Below are 21890 nucleotides of genomic sequence, written 5' to 3' on the forward strand. Positions count from 1 at the left end.
GTTTAGGCTGAGAAAGGCTTCTATTTCTTTCTACTTGTATCAACCCATGGGCACTAACAGGCGATAGGAGTCTAAATGCTCTGTTGGGTCTGGGTCTGCAGTACCTATCACATGTGTATCTTGGATATTTTTGCTTTTGCTGCTCATTGATTTTAATTTCTTTCCCCTAGGATAACTTTGGAAATGGGGTCTTCTCAAATCCTGTGTGTGCTGTGCTCAGGAGGGAAGGATTTTGCAGATGTTGCCTCAAACGGGAGCAGGTGGGGAGGGACTCGGCAGTTCCCCTCTACCTCCTTGCCATGGCATTGATCTGACCAGAAAAAGGAACAGGAGTCCCCACATCTTCAGGAAAATCACCATGTTTTTTTTTAACCAAAAGGTGAGTCTGGTGATTCCCGTGGTTCACGTGGGCCCCACCAGCCTGCAAGCTTGTAATCCCCGTGCTTCTTGCAACGCATGCAGCCAGATGTATATATGCAGGGAAGCTCTTTGTAAGTACTGTGCATCAATGACCAAGGAGAAGAGGTGTTTTTACTAGATCACCTCAAGAAGTAAAGTTTTTCTCCTCCTTCCCTAACTCAACTATGATACTATTTAATTCTCCTGCCTGTGCCTGAAATCCCCATGTCTTATCACAAGTGAAAAGGGAGCCCCTTGTAAAACATTTATAAACTTTGTAAATGTTATCTTAAGCTTTTTTTCCAGGAGACATGTCATCAAATGCGTGGACCCGTATAAAACCTTTGAGGGAGCAAAAGGCTGAAGGTGGGACTGAGTCTTGACTTCAGATATTAGAAACTTATTGATCATATTTATCACTTCACAGCACAGAGAGGAAATGCTAAGTAAATATTCTTATTTTTTAATAAGGGAATGTCTAGACTCCATTCTTTGTAGTCCTGAATCTAATAATATAACATCAGCTGCTTGTTCTTGGCAGTTAAGTCCTCCCCTGAAACAACATATTTATAGTTCTGCAACCTCTTAAAAAACAGTGGACCAAACAAGTTATTGAATCAGCCTGAGTGCTGTGGTTTTAACTGGGGATCCTTTCGGTTTAATGAGAATGTACCAGGATTTGTGGTTCCCCCAAGGAGCAAGACGCCAGAGAAACGATCTACCCAGGACTGAGCAGACACGGAGGGAGAGAGCTCAGGAGACTTGCGAAAATGGAAAACAAGAGCTAGAATCTCTCTCCTTCCCTCTTGAGCCACGTTTTCATTTCAAAGGCGGTACTATCCTTTCTTAACTGGGTGCTTAGAGTCTGGTTTGAAACAATTATGATCATTCACACGAAGCACTTTATTTTCCATTTAAGACTGTGTAGCAATAGTGATTGAGAATTGACGTCCCCCAGGCATGGGGTAAATGAGTGCAAATAAAACATCTCACCACTGCTGTTCAAAGATGTGGCCTTTTGTTTATTTTCACAAGGGTAGAGTGTCACGTTATTTTTTAGAGTGTCTTCATCTTGTGAGGTTACTCTGTGCAAAATTCAGGAAGGCTTTTGTTGCAGGGCTAGGATCGACCCTAACACTGCAGTGGACTGGTAGATCAGCTGCCACAAAATACTTCTACTTAGCCCAAGTATATGTGCTACTGGCAGCACGTAAAGGATTGGTCTCCAGACCCCATTCTGAGCAAGGTCAGGCTGACAAATGAACAGATTCTCTTTGCGTGTTAAATACTAATCAAAAAGAAGGGAAATAAATATTTAAGCCCATGTCAGGTATAATATGCAGAAACTGATATACTAGGCAAAACCCTGAGGTCTCAATTCCTGGGCTGTAGTGAAAAGCTAATTGAGAAGCCTTGCAAGCTTGTTGGTATTTTCTTCCTGCCAGGCTGGCCATGTGCCACACGTGGTACAAGCCAGGGCAACCTGAAAGCTTGGTCCAAAGAGCTAATGTTGCTGGGTACCAAGGTGGGCAGCCCAGTGGGTCCCATCTCTGCAGCACGGTGGTGCCCTCTGCACTGAGCACCAGCATGGGGAAAGGGCAGCCCTATGGCTCTGCTCCTTGCCCCCTCTCCCCATCCACACCCTGATACTCCTGGAAACATTGTCCTTAGCAGCTGTCCCTCCATCCTGGGCTGTGACATCCAGGAGGAAGCAAGGCTGGGACTGTGGCTCTCTCCCAGAAAACGTTTTCCTTAGGTTTTCTTCCCTTCTGCATGTGGGATCCTTTCAGCCTAATCCATCTCCGCAAATGGTGGCTGTTGAAACCAGAGAAGAAAAAAAATAATGATCTGCTAGCTCTTGGGCCAAAAATAGGTATTTGGTAACAGCTCACCAAATTCCTTCAAGGGGCAAATGAATGGTCCACTGACAAGACTTCTGCTTCCCTCCACCATATTTACTGACCAGCCAAAATTTCATGGCTATTAAACACGGGCACTTATGAAAAGGAAAGGTCATCTCACCTAGTGCTTTCTACAAGCCATCTTGATGTCTTGATGACATCAGAAGAGGATGCTGTTAGATGGAAGCTTCTTTCAGCATGGAGAAGACTAGATGGAGGGGTGAGGCCTTTTCTTTCCAGCGATCGGTGAATTTTGCCAGAGGATGTATTGCTTGTCTCTCAGTCCCATGCTGTGGCTTTTTATTTTTAGACTGGATGTTGGCTATTGGCAATCATGATTGCAGTCTCTCGGAGCACTGCTTCGGGTGACATTCATCTGGAGAATGTTGAAACATAGGGGAAACAATTATAAGCAGCAGCTGCAAGACATTTTTCACCCCAAAGGACACAGAAAAAAAGCCAGCACAACTTTGAACCATGAGGGTTCAGCTGAGGATAGGAGCCAACCCCTTCATCAAGCTAGCACAAATCCCACAAGCAGACAGATCCGTGCAGTGTGGCGATTCCTGAGTAAATACAGTTAGTCTTGATCTGCTATCTCAAGCGGATTTGGACTGGGATCAACCCCCCGCTCCTGACAACAGGCCAGGTCTGCCTCCCCTGCCAAACTGCCCTCTGTGGCTCACAAAGCCATGGTGGCTCTCCTGGTCTCCTAGCCTGGACCCAGCACAGGTGGGAGCTACGACATCCTCCCAAAGAACAGGAGTAGTGAAGCTGCAGTTGTGCCTGAAATTTTCTCTCCTCTGTTTCCATCCATGTGGGTGCTGATGGGAGGGAAGAGAGCTGGCTTGAGCTACTCAGGAGCCTTCTCGCATCAGGAATGTTCCTTTCTTGCAAACTGGATGTTATTCCTCTTCTGCTGCAGTCACAGATAGCCCACCGTGATTCAAAACAAGCAGGGCAACCTCCGTGCTGGGATTGAGAGGTGCCACCCAAATGTCCACTTAAACCAGGTTTCAACTTAGCACTGGAGAATAACTTAGGTCAGGAAGGACCTTCTTGACCAGTTCCCCACTCAAAGCAGGGCCAGCTTCAAAGTGAGAGCAAGTCTGAACAGTCCATGCCGGGACGCAGGGGCTGCTGCATGCCTGCCTGTGAGCCGTGGGGCTGAGGGCTGCCTGGCCCACCTCTGCCACACCAGGCCGCTGAGTGACAGAAATAGGATGTGTTCAGATTCACCCTTGAAAAATACTGTTTAATTTGGATACCGCAGAGACTAGAAGAAGACCATGCCAGGACCTTCCCTGACTGTTGCATTATCATGGTCCTCTTTACCTGCCTACTGTCGAAATCATACCCACCAAAGTTTTGCTGGTGCTACTTGGATTAAAGCCAAATAACGAAGGCCCAAGCTACCAATCGACCCACTATGTCTCCCTGTTCTACTGGAACTGTGGAGACCTGCACAGCCGGATCCGGGGCCATGCACTCAGTGAGGAGGAGACTTGGTGGAACCTGCGATGGCTGCAGCCCTCTCAGCGTACTTAGGGGTTTACAAGTCAGGTCAGTGTTAAAAGATGCATGTAGCTTAAAGGCTTTTTTTTTTTTTTTTGTTTCAGTTTAAGGATGTGTATAGCTACCTAGTTAGTCAAGTATCTGTCCAGCCATCCTAGGCTGTTATTTTTCACAAAGACTCAGACATATGTATTTATACACATACATAAATACCTATGTCAGCATTTTCTGTAACCTAGCATTTATAGGATGCAAGACACCTCCCAAAGCTAAATCTGACATAATAAACCATCTATACATTCCAAAACATTCATGGTATACATTAGAATATGCATAAAGGCTTTTGCTATTTCTGCTGTTGAAAGCAAAGTTCAGGCCACATTAGTCTGATCGCGCTATTTTGCACTCACCCGTGGGCGTTTGTGCTGCACACGCTTTGCTCTGAACTGCTGTAGGATTCTTTCCCACTCGTTGACATCAACTGCAGGAGAACTTGGAGTGCTGGGGTGAATGGGGAAAATTGCAGACGAAGGCACTGAAGCTTTACCGGCACTCAGGCAATCTCGTCTCTGTCTCCCCTAAAGCAATCAGGTCCCAGCTTGAGCTAAAGCATAGCCGTGCAAGCAAGCACAGGTTCAAAGTGCAAATAAATACGTGCTTGAGGGCTCCCTGTGGGGATGGAAGGTGAGCAAAAGCAAAGGTAGAGACATGGTAAACATAGCCGGCCTGTCTGGAAGGAAGAACAGGTTTGCATAGGATGGGGAGCTGGGAGAACATATATATCACCATTCTGCTTTCTGAACTCTGGCAAGTCATCTGAGTTTCCATTCTTCTTACAGAAAAAAGTGTTTATCTAATGGAGATTGGAGGGAGGTTTATATAATTAATATTTGTTACGTATTTTGACTTAGACATAGCCTAATTCACTCATCTCTGAGGCTTTCACCGAGGTGCAGAAGGAATTGTGTTAATGTCAAGGAAAAACTACCACTTTCACATCAAAACTAGACTCTTCCTCTGAATCTTATGTGTTGTCTGTATATGTGTATACACACGCAGACACACACACTCTCATGCATATATATCTGATCTCCTAACAGCAGGCACGTGGCATCAAAAGGACAGTGAACAAACTGGGAAGGGAAATGCTGTTGCTGCAGGTAAACTAAGGCTTCCGTGGGGTGAAGATGGATATTTTCAGTTTTCCCAGATGTAGGTCCATTCAAAAAAGCACCGAAGAAGAATACTCATTTGAGATGAACATGTTTTTCTATAGAGACAGATGGGTCTTGTTATACGATTCCTTTTCAAATGGAGGCTCCAGCGTGAGGACATTTTGGGACCCCAGGTCCTTTGAGGGGGAGAGAGACAGTTCCTGATCAGACCAGCAAGGACTCCCTGTGGCATTCAAATGTTGACTGTGAAAAGCAAAGTGAGTGAAGCTTCGCTTTGCTTGACTGAGCTTTACCTTACCAGTTATTGTTTTGAAAAGTGAAGAGATACCTACTATATCTCCTGGGAAAGTGAGAAGCAGCTTGCTTTGGAAGAGATTGCTATTATAGTGAAGTTCTCAGCTTAGCTCTCTATTTTTGGCTTTATGTATTCGCGTCCGCTTGAATTTCCCCTGCAATAACAGCTTTGTGATTAAATGACTAGAATAAATGGTTTCAGAGTGTCTGGGGATGGGCAGAAATGAAATTATTCATTTATTGATAGATAGTGAGGTAGATATTGATTTATATAGGATATTAAATGCTCTGGAGCAGGGGAATTAAATAGTATTTAAAAGAGGAAATATTGCCAGCTTGTTTTCTACTTTTAAGCACCTGTGGGGAGAATACTACTTTGCTAATGTTAGACCATTTGAATGTTTTGAATTATTTAGGGATATTCAGTATAGGCTGATGCAAGCGTAAAAGCTTGCCTATGATAAGTCAAATTTGTTAAACCCCCCCCCTACATGTTCTTCCTTACGGTCCTTTATTGTTCGTCACCTATGGTACTTGCCTAAAGGAAATACAGCCAAAGCAGAGAGTTCAATTAAGAAATCTATCTACCTGTCTACCTACCTATATATCTGTTTGTCTCTCTCTCTCCTACTCTGTGGATGATATTACAATTGCTAGACATTACATTTTTATAATCTTTATTTCAAGCTAGGCTCTCATAAGCATCCTATTTCAGGTGAAATATATCATTATCCCTGTTACAGTAGAGCGCTGGCTTTATAAAGAGAAGGATGAGAAAATTCGGTTAATACATGAGCGAGTTCCTGCAGAGCAGAAGCAATGAAGCCCAGGGAGGGACTCATCCGTGTGGGTTTCTGATGCCTAATAACAGCCGAGCTCTTGTAGTCAGTCCTTCAGCGGAGAAGCGAAGAGGGTCTCTCTTCTCTACTTAGTCCTTTATTTTCACAAAACCCGTAGGGATGAGATATTTCTGAAACTTCACCCCTCTGTCAATGTGCCTGAAAACAAAAGGCTTCAAGAGTTACCAGGGGAGACTAACGGACAGGCACTCAGGCAGCCTAATTTGTATAGGAAAGTGGCCTAAAAATGAATCAATAATCCTTGAACCACGTGTGCAAGAGCAACTGTAGCATCCCTGGAGAAGAAGGAGGCGGAGGAGGGCTGCCATGGCATGCACTTACCCCATCCCAGCCCCAAAACACGCCAGCACACTTCCCGGTGTGCAGGAAGGTACACGTGGCCTGTGGCCTCCCCGAGGACACCCTGTGACCCGCAGGAGAGGCAGGAGGCGAGACTAGGGATCTCCAGCACATCCTTCCTTCATCACACCATCCTCCCTGGCCTTGCTAACCCCTTCCTCATCCTCCACTGGCTGTTGCCCTCCGGAGCATTTGCTTCCAAAATTACTGGTAACTCCTTCTGGCAGGGGTTTTCCCCCTTTGCTTTCTTTTTTTAAGGTTTCTCTGTCTTTTCCAGATCTTCCACAAAGCAGCTATGGTTCACCACAGAGCTTGCTTTGTTGGCAACCTTTTGCAATGTTTTATCTTTTTTGTTGCTGCAAAACAAAATGCTTCTCATGCTTGTGTCCTCTGGTGATGGGTATGTTTCAAATACATCGCTGACGCGTTCGGAGGTGTAACGGGAGACATTTCTCTCCACATGGCATATTAGTGTTGACAGATAGGGGCTATAACTGCCTACCAACATGAGCGTGCCATAACTTTCCTCCTGGACAGCATTACTGTTCAGTAAGGCCTCTTTTCATCCCTTTTAGCTTTCTCTTCAGGCTTTCAACTAGGGTTGCTCAAAACTTTTTTTTTTTCTTTGACAGAAAGTGGCCTATCAAATACATGCATGTCTCAAAACCCCAAATATTTGCTTTCTGTAGATAATATTCACTGTTTCTCACGGGAGAAAGAAAGCATAGGAGTCAGAGCTAAGATGAAATGAGTGCCTCCCAGTTTGAAACAAGAATATCTGCACAGCTTAAATAACTGTTTTAAGGCCCAGTCTGTGCTTCTGTTCCCACCAGTTTTGTCAAATCAGTGCTAACATATCCGGGGACAAATACTGCTGCTCAGGTTGAATAATGGTGTATTTTCATTCAGTGTAAGGTACTGCCCAACCTGCCCAACCACCAGACTGACAACCCAAGTTGCCTTGTGCCAGCCCAGTTGTGGTAACCAACTTGGACCATTGTAAATGCCAGCCAAAGAACATCTGCTTAAACCTCTTCCATTAACATGTTTTGTTTTGAAAGCAGCAGCTATGCCTCTGTGCCCTTGAGGAATTGAAGCACAAGAATTCCAACCGTAAGTCAAGTCCCAACGATCCTAAGCCAACCAGTCTAAGTTAAATATGAAACGTATAGCCCTTTGCACTATTTTAAATAAATCTGCTTAAAACCACACCCTTGGGGACTATCTATATGAGAAATCTAGTTTGTACTAATGTGAAATGATGGGGTAGTTTTGGCTGAGCTAAGCAGGGTCCAGCTGCAGGGGGCAAGAGAAGCAAAGTCCTGCAGCACTTTAGGCCACCTCCCATGGTTTAGGGTGGGACAAAGTGGCTGCTGGAGGTCTCTCCCCCTCTTGAGGGAGCTTAGGTGATTTCTTGAAGTGTCTCTATTTCTTTGTCTAAAGATTGCATCACACAGCCAGGAAGCCATACCCAGTGCTGCATAGGAATACAGGCACTAACCATTGGATGATCAAATACTCAAAATAACATGACTGTGAGCAACTCATGAAGAATCACGAACTCACAGATGTTCATGAAAACAGTGAAGTTGGCAATTACAAACCAAGAAATTCAAGGTACCTGTGTGTCGATCATAGATCAATTGTAACCTAATTATAGGGCTATAACAAGCTGGTAATTTGCTTGTTCATTCAGAATCTTAAGTACAGCCTTAATGTTAGTTTTTTGCCACTGGTTCAGAAATAGCTGTAAACACCATCAATTTCTCTAATGTGTTATCATACCTTAGGATGTATTGGCCTAGATAGCTCCTGGAAGTTTTCAGAACAAGACTTGTCTCCATTTTATCTCAAGACCTAATGCACACAGAGTGAAAATTTTGGCAAAAAGTGAAAACAAATTGCAGTGGAATATTTTCTCTAGGAATAAAGTGAAGGAATTTTGGAATTCCATTCAAAATGTTCTTGGTGCTGCACATCACCCTTCCAGAAGTAAGATTTCCATAAACATCTCCATGGAAGTTCATTTATTTCAAAACTCATAGTACTATGTAATTCTCCTTCCAATTTAATGCAGGCAAATTTAAAACTATTTTGAGTCACTGTGTAATATTTGATATATAATCTATCTACCTAATAAGCACATTCTCTGGGAACATGAATAACTTCTGTATCTACACTGCACACTAGGTCTCTGTGTACGTTTCAATTTAAACTTTTCCATCTTAACTTTCCTTTTTGATTGCAAGTCAGTAATGTTGATGTTTTCCATTTTCTATCTTTTCCCTTGTTTTAAAGATATGTCAACAGAAAAAAAATAGTCAGCTCCCTAAACGTATAGTGCAGCTCCATCTCTGATCCGAGTTCATTAATAAAAAATACAGATTTGTGATTATTTCAGATGAGTGCCTAACAATACCTTGTATGTGCTACTTTTGCACGTAATTAAGAATACATTTCTCACATCTTGTTTCTTACAGATGCAAATAAAGTTCACTTCCTCCCCTCCCCAAATGTTTTAGAATATACTTTCTTGAAACAGACTTCCACATTTTTTCCAATATCTTACTTTCCTATGACCTAAATACTCTCCAGAAAGGCACTATGTCTAAGGTCAATGAAACAGGAAAATGAAACCCTGAGAGCAGTCACAGAAACTGCCTTTACGCTCACCACTTCTTCCAGCAGCAATGGTTAAGTTTAGCAGCAATCTATTATTAAACAGACCAGGACACTTCAGTCTAGAGAGAGATGACCGGGGCCAAGGTGGACTACAGCAGTGTGCTATAAAACCACAAATGGCTGGAGAAGGTATAAACACAAGGATTATTTACTGTTCTTGACAGTGAAAATGGGATACCCGGCGAATTAATCAAGGAGTGGATTTAAAACAAATCGAAAGAAGTCGCCAGCGCAGTCTCACCCTGGGAAGTCATTGCCGCAGGATATTTAGATGGCAGAAGTATAAACAGGTTCAAAAGTTTATTGCATTAATTTGGGGGGGTAAGATTGATTAAACATGGTAAACATAAACACAGGCATGAATGTCATGGAGAAGATGAATAAAGACTGCTTATTTACTATTTCTCACTATTTTACTTGATGCCCAGTAGCTTGTTGTTGGGTTTTGGGGGGTTTTTTTCAGTTGACCAGGCAGTAAATTTCAAACACATACATGTAATTAAGCTGTGGAGCTGATTGCTAGAGGATGCCAGGAAGGCCAAAAGCAAAATGCGATCAGAAAGTGATCGGACAGATTGAGATCAGAAAAGACTCTTGAGGGATGTTAAATACAACAATATGAAGACATCCTTCAGCTGAGCTTGTCAGAAGCTGGAAGCCTATGCCAGAGGAAGGATGAATTTGAATTTACCCTTTTCTTGCATGTTTCCTGAAGCATCTGCTCTTGCCGACTGCCAGAGACAGCTTTCTGGGCTATTTGGTCTGACCCCGCTGGATGTTTTGTAGGTCTGTATCCAAACTGATCAGTAGTAAAGTGGCATTTGGATCATCCTCAAAACAGAAGTGACACTGAAAGGCAGGGAAACAACAGAGGTAGTTTATAATCCTCCTGCAGCCACAGCTTGTTTGCAGGCTCAGAGGGATGACAGCACATCTCTGTGTGTGTTATAAGCCTAATGGATCTGGTCACTGAACTCCATAAAAATATCAATTTACGTGTTTTGGGTTTTTTTTTTAACTGAAAGTTTTAGCTGTAAGAGTTATACAAAGGTAGCGAGTGTTGCTACAGCTGGGTTAAACCTCTGTGAAAAAGATGGTTTAGAGGCATCTTTCATTTATAATGGCTGCAAGAGGCATTAAGCATGTGTCATCATCCTTCCCCCCGCTCCCCGCAAAAGGCAGACTGGGTGTTTTTTAGGGATTCAGTTGCTCTGCACCGCAGCGCGGGGGCTGAATGTTGTTTCAGGGGTGTGGTGAGCATCTTTGTTGCTGTAGGGAAAAAAAAAAAAAGCAAAGGTGTATATGGAATAACAGAGCTCACAGAAGCAAAAGAAAGTTTGAAGAGAGTCTGATGATTATGTGGTTTTGGCAGAATATTGGAGTCAGTTTTGGGTCAAGGTATTGACCAAAGGAAGTTTGGAGGAAAGAGTAGGGAAATGACCATATATATATATTTTTTTTGTTCCTCCTGTGCTTAAAGAAGTAGGGGTTTGTACAGTCTTCCAAATAAACAGAATTGCAGCAGAGATACCTGATTGCATCACCTATTTCTCCTAAGTGGAATAAGCTAGAAGGGTTTGAATTTTCATTAACCACTCAGCCTAGAGGTATAATAAGGCATTTTACAGAAACCACAGAGACAGGCAGGATGGCCCAATTCTGTTTGCAGTGTGATGCACGGTGTTTCCATTCATTGAGAGGAGATTTGATTTCTTATTTCTTTGGTGCCCAAGTTTCCAGCGGTGAAAGGGAGACGTTCAGGATTGCACCAAGCTGCACCGAGAAATACTCCTTGGTTTGCAAGCGACCTCTGTGAAACGGCATCCATGCATTTTTCAAGAGGACCCTCACAACCGCAAATGAGCCTCAAGTCGATTTTAAAGTGTGGCAGGCAAACTCTTAATTCCTGTTATTTTAGAACGTGTGTTTGTTTTGTCCCTGGAACACCCAAATTCTGTGCTCGTGAGTGTGTTTGCAGAACAGCCACGCCAGGCTCTGGTTGGGGATAGGGGAAAGGAGAGGGGTGATGTGGCTGGTTACCCAGCACAGCAAAGCAAATCTCCATACATCCAAGAGCATCCCACAGAGGGGGTGTTTCAAAAAGGTAGCAGCAGTTTAGGAGTTCTGCCATATAAGTAATTTTATTTCTGCAAACAGAAAGGGGATAAAAAGCCCTACCTAGCTTCGTAACCCAGACAGAGTCACTGTCTCTCCCTACTTCTGGGCTTTTCCTTTTTTTTTCTTCTGGTATATAATGGCAAAGCATGTTTGGCCCAGAGCTCAGACGTGGGAGTCTGTGAGAGAATGGCAGCTCCAAGACAGTAAGTGGAGGTGACAAGTTCCCAGCAATATTAAACATTAACACTGAATATTTTGTTGGTATTTAACTCCGGGACGTTTCATGTTACCGAGACAGAAACAGAACATCCCGCCTCACCCCCACTATTTTGTTCTTAACTCCTCTGCTCTGTACATTCAGAAGGCTGGGATGCGAGATGCCAGCTCCTTCAGGGTTGAAATGGCTTTATATAAACCAGCAGAGAGGGCGAGCTTATGAAGTGGAGACAGGATCTAATTCTGTACTCCGCTGAGACTGTGACTTGAAGATGGGGAATACTTTGTGTACGAGGTGGGCGTGCTTACGTGTGTGCATATATATCTGTGAAGCTGAACACAGGAGAAATCCCGCTCCTTTGGAAATGGGACGGTGGCAAGCAGCTGAGGGGGAGAGGTGGAATTTTAAAGTGATCTTTTAAAATGTTTATGTATATTTTGTTGCTGCTGGAAATGTCTGTTTGCACTTCAGGGAGGTTTCTGAACTTCCCATGTTAGGGAGCAGCTGGCCCAGAGGGGCAAATTCATTTCTGCTGCAAGACAGGAGGAGTTTTATCAGGGAAGCAGCTGCCCTGAAGCACCCCCTGCGCTTGGTCTCTGCAACCGGCATGAATGCAAGGTCAAGATCCACTCCCCACGTCTCCCTGGGTGCTCCTTGCATTCGCCAGCCTACAGCCGCGATCCTGGCGCAGAGCAATCATCAAACCTGCCGTGGCTTTCGGCACCCGCTTAACATGCAATTCTGATTGACCGATACATTTTGGGAGTACCCATTACAGTGGCGTAATTGCCGCCCTGACTGGGAGCCAGTGTAGACCACAGAGAGAAGCGGTTTCCATCAGCGGCCCTGGCGCGGGGCGAGGGTGTGGTGAGAGCGCTGGGAGCACCGTACGGGAGCACATCCTGCTTCCTCTCCCGCGCGCCCTCTCCTGCTGCGAGCATCCCATGCTGCACAAGGCGACGAGGAGCCAGGAGAGGAAACATTCCCCTTATGTAAGAGGAAATGTAAACAAGGGTATATTTACCAACAGCGCTGTCTCCAAACACCCTGGCTGTGCCAGCTCCGCTACCGGTGGGAGTTGCCGCACTTCTGCTGAGCTCAGTGACTGTCGCCCGATAGCATCTGAGGAGCTGGTTCTCGCATGTCGAAAGAGAAAGATGGATGCAAATGCACACACCCCTGCAGATCTCCATCGACAGGCTCCCAAACTGCAAGTGGGAAATCAGGGCGGCCTGGGGAGAATGGCATTGCTTGCTCACCCAAATGCCCCTGAGGACCCCTCCCTCATCCACTCCCCGATCCTGCAAGAAGCTGCTCTCTCTTCTGTCCACTGATATTATTCCTCCAGGACCTGCCATCCACTGGCCCTAAGCCCTTTGTTTGAGACGTACTTCTGCCTGACCAGCAACATTTGCAAGGTGCCCACGCTGGTGGCCTGCACTCAGCTTTTGGGGGCAGGAACGTGAGACCCATGAACCAGAGCAAGCTCCAGTTTGACGGACAAGGTTGATTTCCATTTGACTTTGTACTACATGTAGAGATGGATGCACCAGAGTTTGCACCAAACTTTAAGTCAACTGGTTTCTGAATGCCCACCTCAAAACGTCATCAGCTCATTTCTGCCTCGCAGGCTTCTATGCGTGCAATACATGTCCCTAGGACTTTGTGTGCATTGCCTTTAGGCAAAGGGCAGAGCAAAATATCTCCAGTGTGCACATCATGAAGACCCCCATGTGTTCAGGCTATACATGAGAAATGGTTCTTATGCCCCAGGGACACATGGAGAGAGGGTGGGGTGAGGGAAAGGGAAGGGAACCTGCTGGCACGTTGTGCTGTGCAAGATGTGCACACTTGCTGGAAACAAAGGACAGTGGGGCTTGAATTTCCATTTCCTCTGCCCTGGCAACTGTGCAGCTCTTTAGCTTGGTGGAGCTAGTCCCTGTCTAGGGGTGTGTTACTGTAATCAGGATCCAGCGCACTGCAAATCACATCCTCTCCAACTCGCCTTCTGTGGTCTTTAATTCACCTTTCCATTTACACTGTTGTAAATCAAGATTAACCCCGTTAAATGAATGGGCACGTACTAGCATAAAAGCAGGGTAAGTGGGAGGCAAATCAGATCCAGTCTCTTTATGGGGATGTTATCTGATTATTTACTATGCTGTTAAGTAACAAGTGCTATCCATAGCAAACTTAACAGCAAACAGTAATGTGGTGCTGGTGAGATACACAGCAATTTACTGTTATTATTTGTACATTTTACAACATTTTAGGAGAACAATTTGTTGGGGTTTGGGTGTTTTCTTTTTTTTAAATAAGCAAGTTTGTGCTCTCTCTTGAATACAAAAGATCATTGTTACCCTGTTTTGTTTCTCACAGATTTTGTTTTGTCTTCTGGTTCCTTTTGGGGGATGAGAGCTGCGTTCTGAGAGTGAGCAAGCTTTTTGAGAAGCAGCAGCACAAAACCACTTATGCCTTGAGGGAGTGCTAAAGAGTGGTGATGCCAGGTGATGCCTGTTGCACACTGGGGACAGCAGATACCTTTCCGGGCATATTTTTGTGTGGAGCATTGGTCTGATTCTGTGGTGGCCACAGCCTGAATGAAAAGGAATGGCCTTCAGGATACTTGGCAAAGACACAAGAACACAAGGCACCGGCAGGGGTGGAGGAGCTGGCCCTGGGGATGGGGTCAGAGTATCGCAGAGATGAGGCTCAAGGCTTGTCCATATGGGATAAGCTGTAAATAAATGGCGGTGGTTAACCCGGCAGTGGTTAGCGTGTCCATTAGTGCATGCTAGAACTGCACAGAGTCACCAGCAAAGGGTTGAATCACTCAAATGCTTTTAAAATTAAATGCTTTCTAAAAAGATATCCTTTCTTTCCTGTTTAACCTGGCAGTTCAGAGGGCAGCCTCTGAAACATCAGTACCGGCCCCCCCCCCCCCCCCCCAGACCTTAACCACAGAGCTGCTGGGCATTCACCTCCTGGGCACCCCTGCTCCTGCCCAGCTACATGCTAAGCTGGACGGAGGAACTGGTTTTAGTTTAAAATTAATCCAGATAACTGCAATGATTAGTTTATAGCTGCCTCAGTCCCCTGTGTGGAAGAACCGACGCCGGCTTCCTCAGAGCCTGGAGCAGAGCTGTGCTGCTCCTCACCCCTCTCGCTGCTCCCTAGGTGCCTGCGCCTCTGCAAGTGAAATGCCTTCCTCTGGATGTGGTCGACCCCTGCATGTCCCTGAGGGTGATTCCTGCACACAGTCAAATTCATGCAGTTTTCCTGTTTCTTCACCGCCTTCCTGCATGTTTATCTATAGAGGGGCTCGTCTGCCAGACCGGCACTCTAGCGTTTGCCCTCTGAAAACAAGAGGGAAGAAAGGATGGCACAGGCCACCACGTTGCCACTCACGCTCTGCCTCCTCACACTCATCGCATGAAGCTAACTGGGTCATTTGCTTTCGGTAGCAAGGTTGTTTTTCTTCCCCCTCAAGTAAAACTGGCTTTTATGTAAATAATTTTTGGACCAGCTGCACTGAACTAATTATCTGGGTCATTCAAATTTCTGCTTCTGGAAGTAATTATGGCCTTTGGGAGTATACTGTATAATACTGATTTATGATTGGAGCCTGAGAGTCTTCCTTATCTGCATGAATAGTATAAAGCAAAGTTAGCAAATCTTCCTTACATCCTCAGGGCCGCAGAGCGCTCCTCTCCCGCACACAGAACTCCCTTTCGGTCTAATAAGCATCTCCCTTCTCCCCTTCCTCCATACGTGCAAAATGAGGACTCGTGTTCTGGATATACACCAGCAGGCTCTGGTCTGCCATTTGGGACGGTGCTCCAGCGTCCTTATCTACTTTTTTTTTTCTGCCTGAAGCTTTATACCCCATTAGCTCTTAACTGGGGCGTCAGTAAAAAACAAGGAGGAAACTTTGTAGAGAGGAGCAAGCAAATGTGAGGCGATGAGCAACTGGGAGGACTGGGGCCACTGACATCCAGTGAGAAAGAACTCAGTTCACACAGAGATGTAGGTGTCCTAGATTTTGTTTGTGAGAGGCTCTGAGATTGCAAGGTTGTAAGCTGCTCTACCTGTGTAGAAGCGCTGTCCTGCACTGCAGGCAGAAAGGGGACTTTGGCAGGAAAAGGAGGGTGAGAGGTGGTCTCAATTCATGCCACATCTCATTTTGGAGTGGCTCAGGGCCATTCTCTGCCCCGAAAGGGGTAGAGCAGCCTTGGGGCTGCTCTCAGCTTGGCAGTGCTGCGTAACAAGGAGCACAGAGCTGGTGTACAGCCACCGCTGGTTTCTTGATCCCATGGCCAGCTCCCGTGCTGAGGAAAGCTCGTTTAGCTCTGAGCATTAGGCTTTCACTAAGAACAAGGACCAAAAGCTCTGAGCTAAAACAAAGCTGTGTAACACCAGGGCAGGAGAGAACATTAGTCTAGAGACACAGTCAAATCAATTCACAGAATGGGCAGAAAGTGAATAAATGTTATATCAGCCTTGTTTTTTTAATTTTAATTATATGATTCATATATAATACAGCAATACAGCATATTTATATATCACTAGACATAAAGACAAAAATGAACACAGATGCAGAGTACTTCAAGCTTTTTGAGCTCATTTTCAATTCATACCTGCACCTCTCAGCAACCTGTCCCTTGACAGACTCCTTAACCATCCTTTATTCTTTTTTTCCCATCTAGTTTATCCCTTTCTAACTAAACCAAATGCAAATAAACCATAAGGCAGTAAAATGGAGGAGGGCACCAAACACGAAACCTGTTCCTATCCCAGTGCTCAACTTCTTGTACATCGCAGCCTCCGATAGTCAGTGCCCAGTTTCACTCTTTTGGCAGAAGGATCTGCCTGCTCTTCTGTGATCCTTCTGCACCTAGAGCTACAGGGTCCTGGCCACAGTTAAGCACTCTTAGGCATTGCTACAGTAAATATGATTAATTATAACAGCAAGCAATAATGCTTCCTAACTCACAAAAATCACTGTAATTAACTGTCCCATTTACATGCCACAAATGCTAAAAATGAAACTAAATGAAAAATAAATGAAAACCTGGTGTAAGATGATCAGAAATGGATAACATTTTCCAACTAAAATGTTCTTTGTCTAGTTGGCCGTGGTAAAGGAAGGAATGAAAAGTGTATATTTGCCAGTTAGAAAGTTATACTTCATACTTACTGACTGAGTTTTCCTAAATTAATTGTTCCTGAAAATGTAACCACCCTAAAAAAAAATTCCAACATCCCACTGAATCATTTGGGAAGCAGCATTTGTATTTTCTGATTCAAAACTATTTTTCATTTAGAAATTTTCCTTTAATGTGCAGCTAAGCAAGTTTTAAAACACTTCACAGTGTTTTAAACAAAACTGAAACTATCATGTCAAGTAAGGAAAAACCCCACCTGATCCAGACGGAATATATGTGATTTTATGATTCACCAGAAAGTGTTGAATGTTTTTCTTTTTCAGCATGATTGAAACCAACTTCTGTCTTGCTTTTCCCTGATTTTTTGGAACTGGCAGGAAGCCAAAACCTCATTTGCCTACCTGTAGAAAGCATCATTAGTCATCAACATGTTTAGATGGGGAATAGCTAGAAAGTTAGGTGCTCCAGAGATCAATAGTAGACCTGATCTTACTTAACATTCTCACTAATGATCTGAGAGCGTATGTGTACTCTATATTAATTGTATTCATTGATGCCACTCAGATTCAGAAGGGTTGTGAACCCCAGTGGGGAGAATGGGAGCTTGAATAAATGGACAGAAAATTAATATCCTTTCAAATTGATCCAATTAAGGATGTTCTTTTCAAAAAATGCTAGTTAATAGAGCTGGGGAAAATAGCCCAAAATGCAGATGTTAGCTAACAAGAAATACTCAGCAATGGTGTTCAGAAAAATACTGGATACTGGCTGGCCGCAAACTGGAAAGAAGCCTGGAGGGCAATGTAAAGGCAAAATATATCTCACCTCTTTGGGCTTCAAAAAGAAATAAGACACACTCATGGGAAAAAGGTCCATCAAAGGCTTTCACACTCAAAGCTGCTGACATGAGCGCCAGCTCAGGAGGTGTCTACAGACTGCCAGATGCCACCAGGGAAAGCTCTTACTTCTTTACTTACCCTTTTTATGTGCTTCTTCAATTCATCTGCTGCTGGCCATCGTTAGGGACACGATCATAAGACCCTTTTGGTTTAGTCCAATATGACTGCTCGTATTTCCCTGTGGACATCTCTGTTTCCTGAAAGCTGAAGGTCCCTCCTCAATAGGGGATCAGTAAAATGATGCTTAGCTGGGAAGCCCAACACCAGAGAGGAGCAGCACCGGAGATGAGTGGAAGCATGTGGATGAAGTAATCTGTAGCCAACAGCAGGGCAAATTACAGAAGAAGATTCCTGACACTGGGAGCTGCCAGGGCGGCAAGAAGAAACCCTGCCCCTACATGTCCAGACCATTTCTGGAATCATATAAATGTGGAAGTGATATTTTGTTGGCTGTTGTACAGGAAAAAGCATCTTCTACTATGGCAGGTAACCGGCAAATGGGTCTAGTACGTCTTCTCCATTTTTAACCTCTCCACCAGTTGTCTTCTACCTTTGATCTTGCTAGAAATCAATGAGCTCACCTAATCAATGAAGAACAGTGCATATAGTTTGAAGGCGGCTCTATGTGATTCTTTGAAGCTCTCAAATGTCAACTAAAACATCGTAAAAACTTTTCCAAGAGTATTTATTGGCTCATCATTTATAACAAGACTAGTACAGAGAGTCAAAGACACAGATCATAATGTCTGCAAACAGACATGTCTGGAGCGCTTATGTAAGTCCTGTGGTAGGGCAGGAGTCAATATTTATTATGGATACATAAATGATAGCTGAGAACAAGGATCAATTTTCCAGTGAGCATGGGAGGAGTGGTCACCCACCTTTTCTTAGTTTTCATGCCTCCAGGACTGCTTGAGCAGCTTGAAACAATCATCAGATGAGGTTTTTTTTCCTCACTTATTTTTTAATTCTTAGTTACTTCAAAATATTCTCCTTTTCCCTTCTCTGGCATTTAAACCAAAGCAAAACATCTTCATCTCAAACAAGTTGCTCTGATTTTTCCCCTCACTGAATAACCTTGTGTGCCTCTGATGGTCGCACCTCCATCTCCTTCCCAGGAGCTGACCACCACACCATCATTAGCACCGCCTGCCAGGAAACTCTGTAAAAGATGTCCCTAAAGCAGCACCAACATCCCCACTCAGTGGGAGGGCAGATGCACCCTGGGGGACAGGCTGCACATCGAGTGGTGGCAGCGGGCACCAAAGTGCTCTCCAGGGCACAATTATGTCTGCCATCCTCTCAGTGGGGCCAGGGTTTGCTGGGACAACCTATTCATACCTGGGGCAGACAAACAGGAGTAAAGAAGAAAATTAAAATATTCACTGAAGAGATGGGAGCATTTCCTTAGCCCAAATCCTCACACCTTTTTTGCACTGACCCATTTCATTTGGAGCTGTGATTTTCTTTTATGGCTAGGGTCTAACCAATGCCAATACTACTGAGATGCCCTTTGATGCCAAGCCCCATTACAGCTCAGTAGGTTTAAAGCCAATGCAGTAAATGTGGTACAAACCCCATATATAGGGCACAGGGAAGGGCTAGAGAAAGCACATCACTTACAAAGCAGTTTGATGTGAACAAAGTCCTTGCAGGCTGCAACAGGCACCACTGTTGAGACTGGGCCGCAAGTGCCTGATTTACACATCACAGACTTTGCATGCCAGCCTGTCCTCCTGCTTTTGGCCCTTTCCTAAAAACTAAGAGTGGGCCATGACTCAGAAAATGTAGGGAGCCCTTTTTGAATAGAAACCTTCTGCTAGACCCAAATTCAGCAGAAGTAAGAGTGCATGAAGGTTTGGACTTGCATTCACTGATCAGATAGTTTGGATAGCGATGTCTGCAACCCTGCAGCTTGTGCCTGTCCTTCTGCCAGCATTACTGCCCTGAGACCATTGGCACCAGTCCCACCAGTGCTCTCGCTCTCAGTTTGGTCTCTTAGCACAAACTCATCCCCCTCAGGAGTTTGCACGTACATGCTAGGGCTGCACCTCGGCGGCTGCAATGCAGGCGCAGGAGCTGATGTGCAGGTGCCGTTGCGACGTTGGTACCTCCTTGCAGAGGAGTAGGGACAGCTGGGGACAGGGACATCTCACACCTCTGCAACATGATCTTCTAAAGCTCATCCACCAGAGCCCTGAGGCACTCTTCTTCAGGCGAATCGTCCTGTCTTTTTCTGCTGCAGACTCTGCACTGCATGTACAAAACTTCCACTCCTATAGAGAGAGGCTCCCAACACGGGCAGCATGCCAGAGATTTGCGAGGACGGAGAGGAGAGCCTGAAAGGCTGCATCCTCCCCATGCCCTGGATCCACTGCTCTGGCTTCTTCTGTTCTTCTGCAGCAGTCACTGGGGACAGTTTCTAAATTGCAAGAGATCCCCAGATTGCTTAGAACTAGCAGTAGGTCTTTATCATCATTAATCTTTCATAAATCTTAAGCCTAAAATAAATGGTGTGACAGCTCTGAATGTCAGGAATCATGGGCTGTGGCAGTTTTGTTCACAGATGTTGTATATGTGCGTTTAGGAATGTGGTTGGCAAACCTCCTCTATTATTTGTTCTGGCAGCACATTGTTTATACTTTTCTTCCTGTTTTTGAAAACAGAAATTATTGTCTCAGTGGCTAGATAAAATACTTCTCATACAAAAGAAAGTGCTGGTTGAAGAGAAGTACTTTCGTAATATTTTTTTTTTACAGCAAAGGAGAAGAAGAGAGATTTCTGGGACCTCTCACATTAATATTTTATGAACTATCTGAGAAAAGGTTTAAAGAACAAATGGCTGAAAATGGGAGACAATGTGGTGCGGTGGACTAAAGGCACCCTGGGAGTGAGTTGGTTCAGGCTGTCTTCTTCCACCCATCCATTACAAACCAGGTAGGGCCAGCTCTTAATAGCCAGAGTCTCTGCAGGCAGTACTTGGCGTTATTGAAGCCGCCCACAAAACAAAACAATTGGCTCAGTCATTGTCCCTCTGAAATTGGAGTAAATTTGGTGACGAGGCTAAATCCCTACAAAATTAGTTGCAATTACTCATGGGAGTGAGCACACGAAGGCCGGCGAGACTCCTGGCATGAGTGAGGGCTGACCACACAAGCAGGTGCTGCAGACCCAGGAGGGATGTGTCTATCGGGGACCCTCAGTGCAGCAAGGGCACCCTCTTTCTCCAGAAGTGCTTGACAGAGCTATTGGGGCAAACTGAAAGCCAGGGTGCATGCAACCTGAATTGCCAGCCCAGTAAGGGCAGGGAGGTGACATGAGTTACCAAAGTCATTCCCTGGATCCATTGCTAAATCAGGAATACAGTAGAGTTAAAAATTATAGAGAATATATAGAGCAACAATACAGAGGACTATGTTGATCAATCTGTACTTGGTTTTATTGTAAGACCCTTGTGGTACTAAGGGGTCCTGCTTTACACCCTGCGAGGGCAGACCAGAGCAGGTAGAAATTCTCCAGCTCCTAAAGCAGCAAAGGGAGGAGCTCAGAGAAGTCTCCTATCAGATTTATTTTTATTTTCTGAAATATTTCACTCATCTCCTACAATCTTAGTTGATGCACCTAACTAAGGACTTACCTAGCCCACATCTCTTAAACCCAAACTTTTCTGAAGGATGCAGCTTATCGCTATCATTATTGTCCATTGCATTGATACTGACAGTAGTCAGTATGGCTGCTGTTGTCACTTATCATGATACAGCAAGCACTTTCTCAGGGAAGCTGAAGTGCTCAGACCACCACCTTCTCACTGAGATCTACGCACAGCAGTTGGCATCAGAATGGCAGCTGGATGCCACAAACATTGACAGAGGTCTTTTGTTGTTGTTGTTAATTAAAAGACTGAAGCATTTAAAGGCAAGCTGAAAGCAAAGAGTGTAGGCTGTGGCACCAGATCACAAACATAACTCATCAGTGTAAAAAGCCAAGAAATACGCATTTGTAGAGCAAGGTTTTAATGCACATAATCTCCCTCTGGCTTCCTGATGTCAGAGGTGAAGTGCGTGGACATCCTTTTCTTTAGCTTGTGCCCAGATAGCGAGGCATGGCAGCTCATCCACAACAGCCGTTAAAAGAGGCTCTTCCACCCGCTGTGTCAGGGAATCAGCTCTGGCTATACGATGAGCCAAGCTCAATCAGCGTCCTCTGCTGATGTGAACTCTTGCCACTTCACTGAAGCCAAAGCATGAAGCATCTTTGCTTGAGCTGAGAACCCACCTCCCTCCACCTTCAAATTTATTACAATGATTTTGGATAACAGCAATGGGA

At 44.7% G+C, this 21890-nt stretch overlaps 1 long non-coding RNA gene across 1 annotated transcript; it reads right to left on the bottom strand.

Moving 5' to 3' along the window:
• Positions 1 to 1602: 1602 nt before the first annotated feature.
• LOC129203398 (uncharacterized) lies at positions 1603 to 4419 on the bottom strand. The gene is made up of 3 exons (XR_008576013.1): positions 4226 to 4419; positions 2422 to 2676; positions 1603 to 2214 (listed from the first exon to the last, which is right to left on the bottom strand). It is a non-coding gene; the product is annotated as an uncharacterized LOC129203398 (long non-coding RNA).
• Positions 4420 to 21890: the final 17471 nt, after the last annotated feature.

Source organism: Grus americana, chromosome 2 (assembly GCF_028858705.1).
Source record: "Grus americana isolate bGruAme1 chromosome 2, bGruAme1.mat, whole genome shotgun sequence".
Lineage (NCBI taxonomy): Eukaryota > Metazoa > Chordata > Aves > Gruiformes > Gruidae > Grus > Grus americana.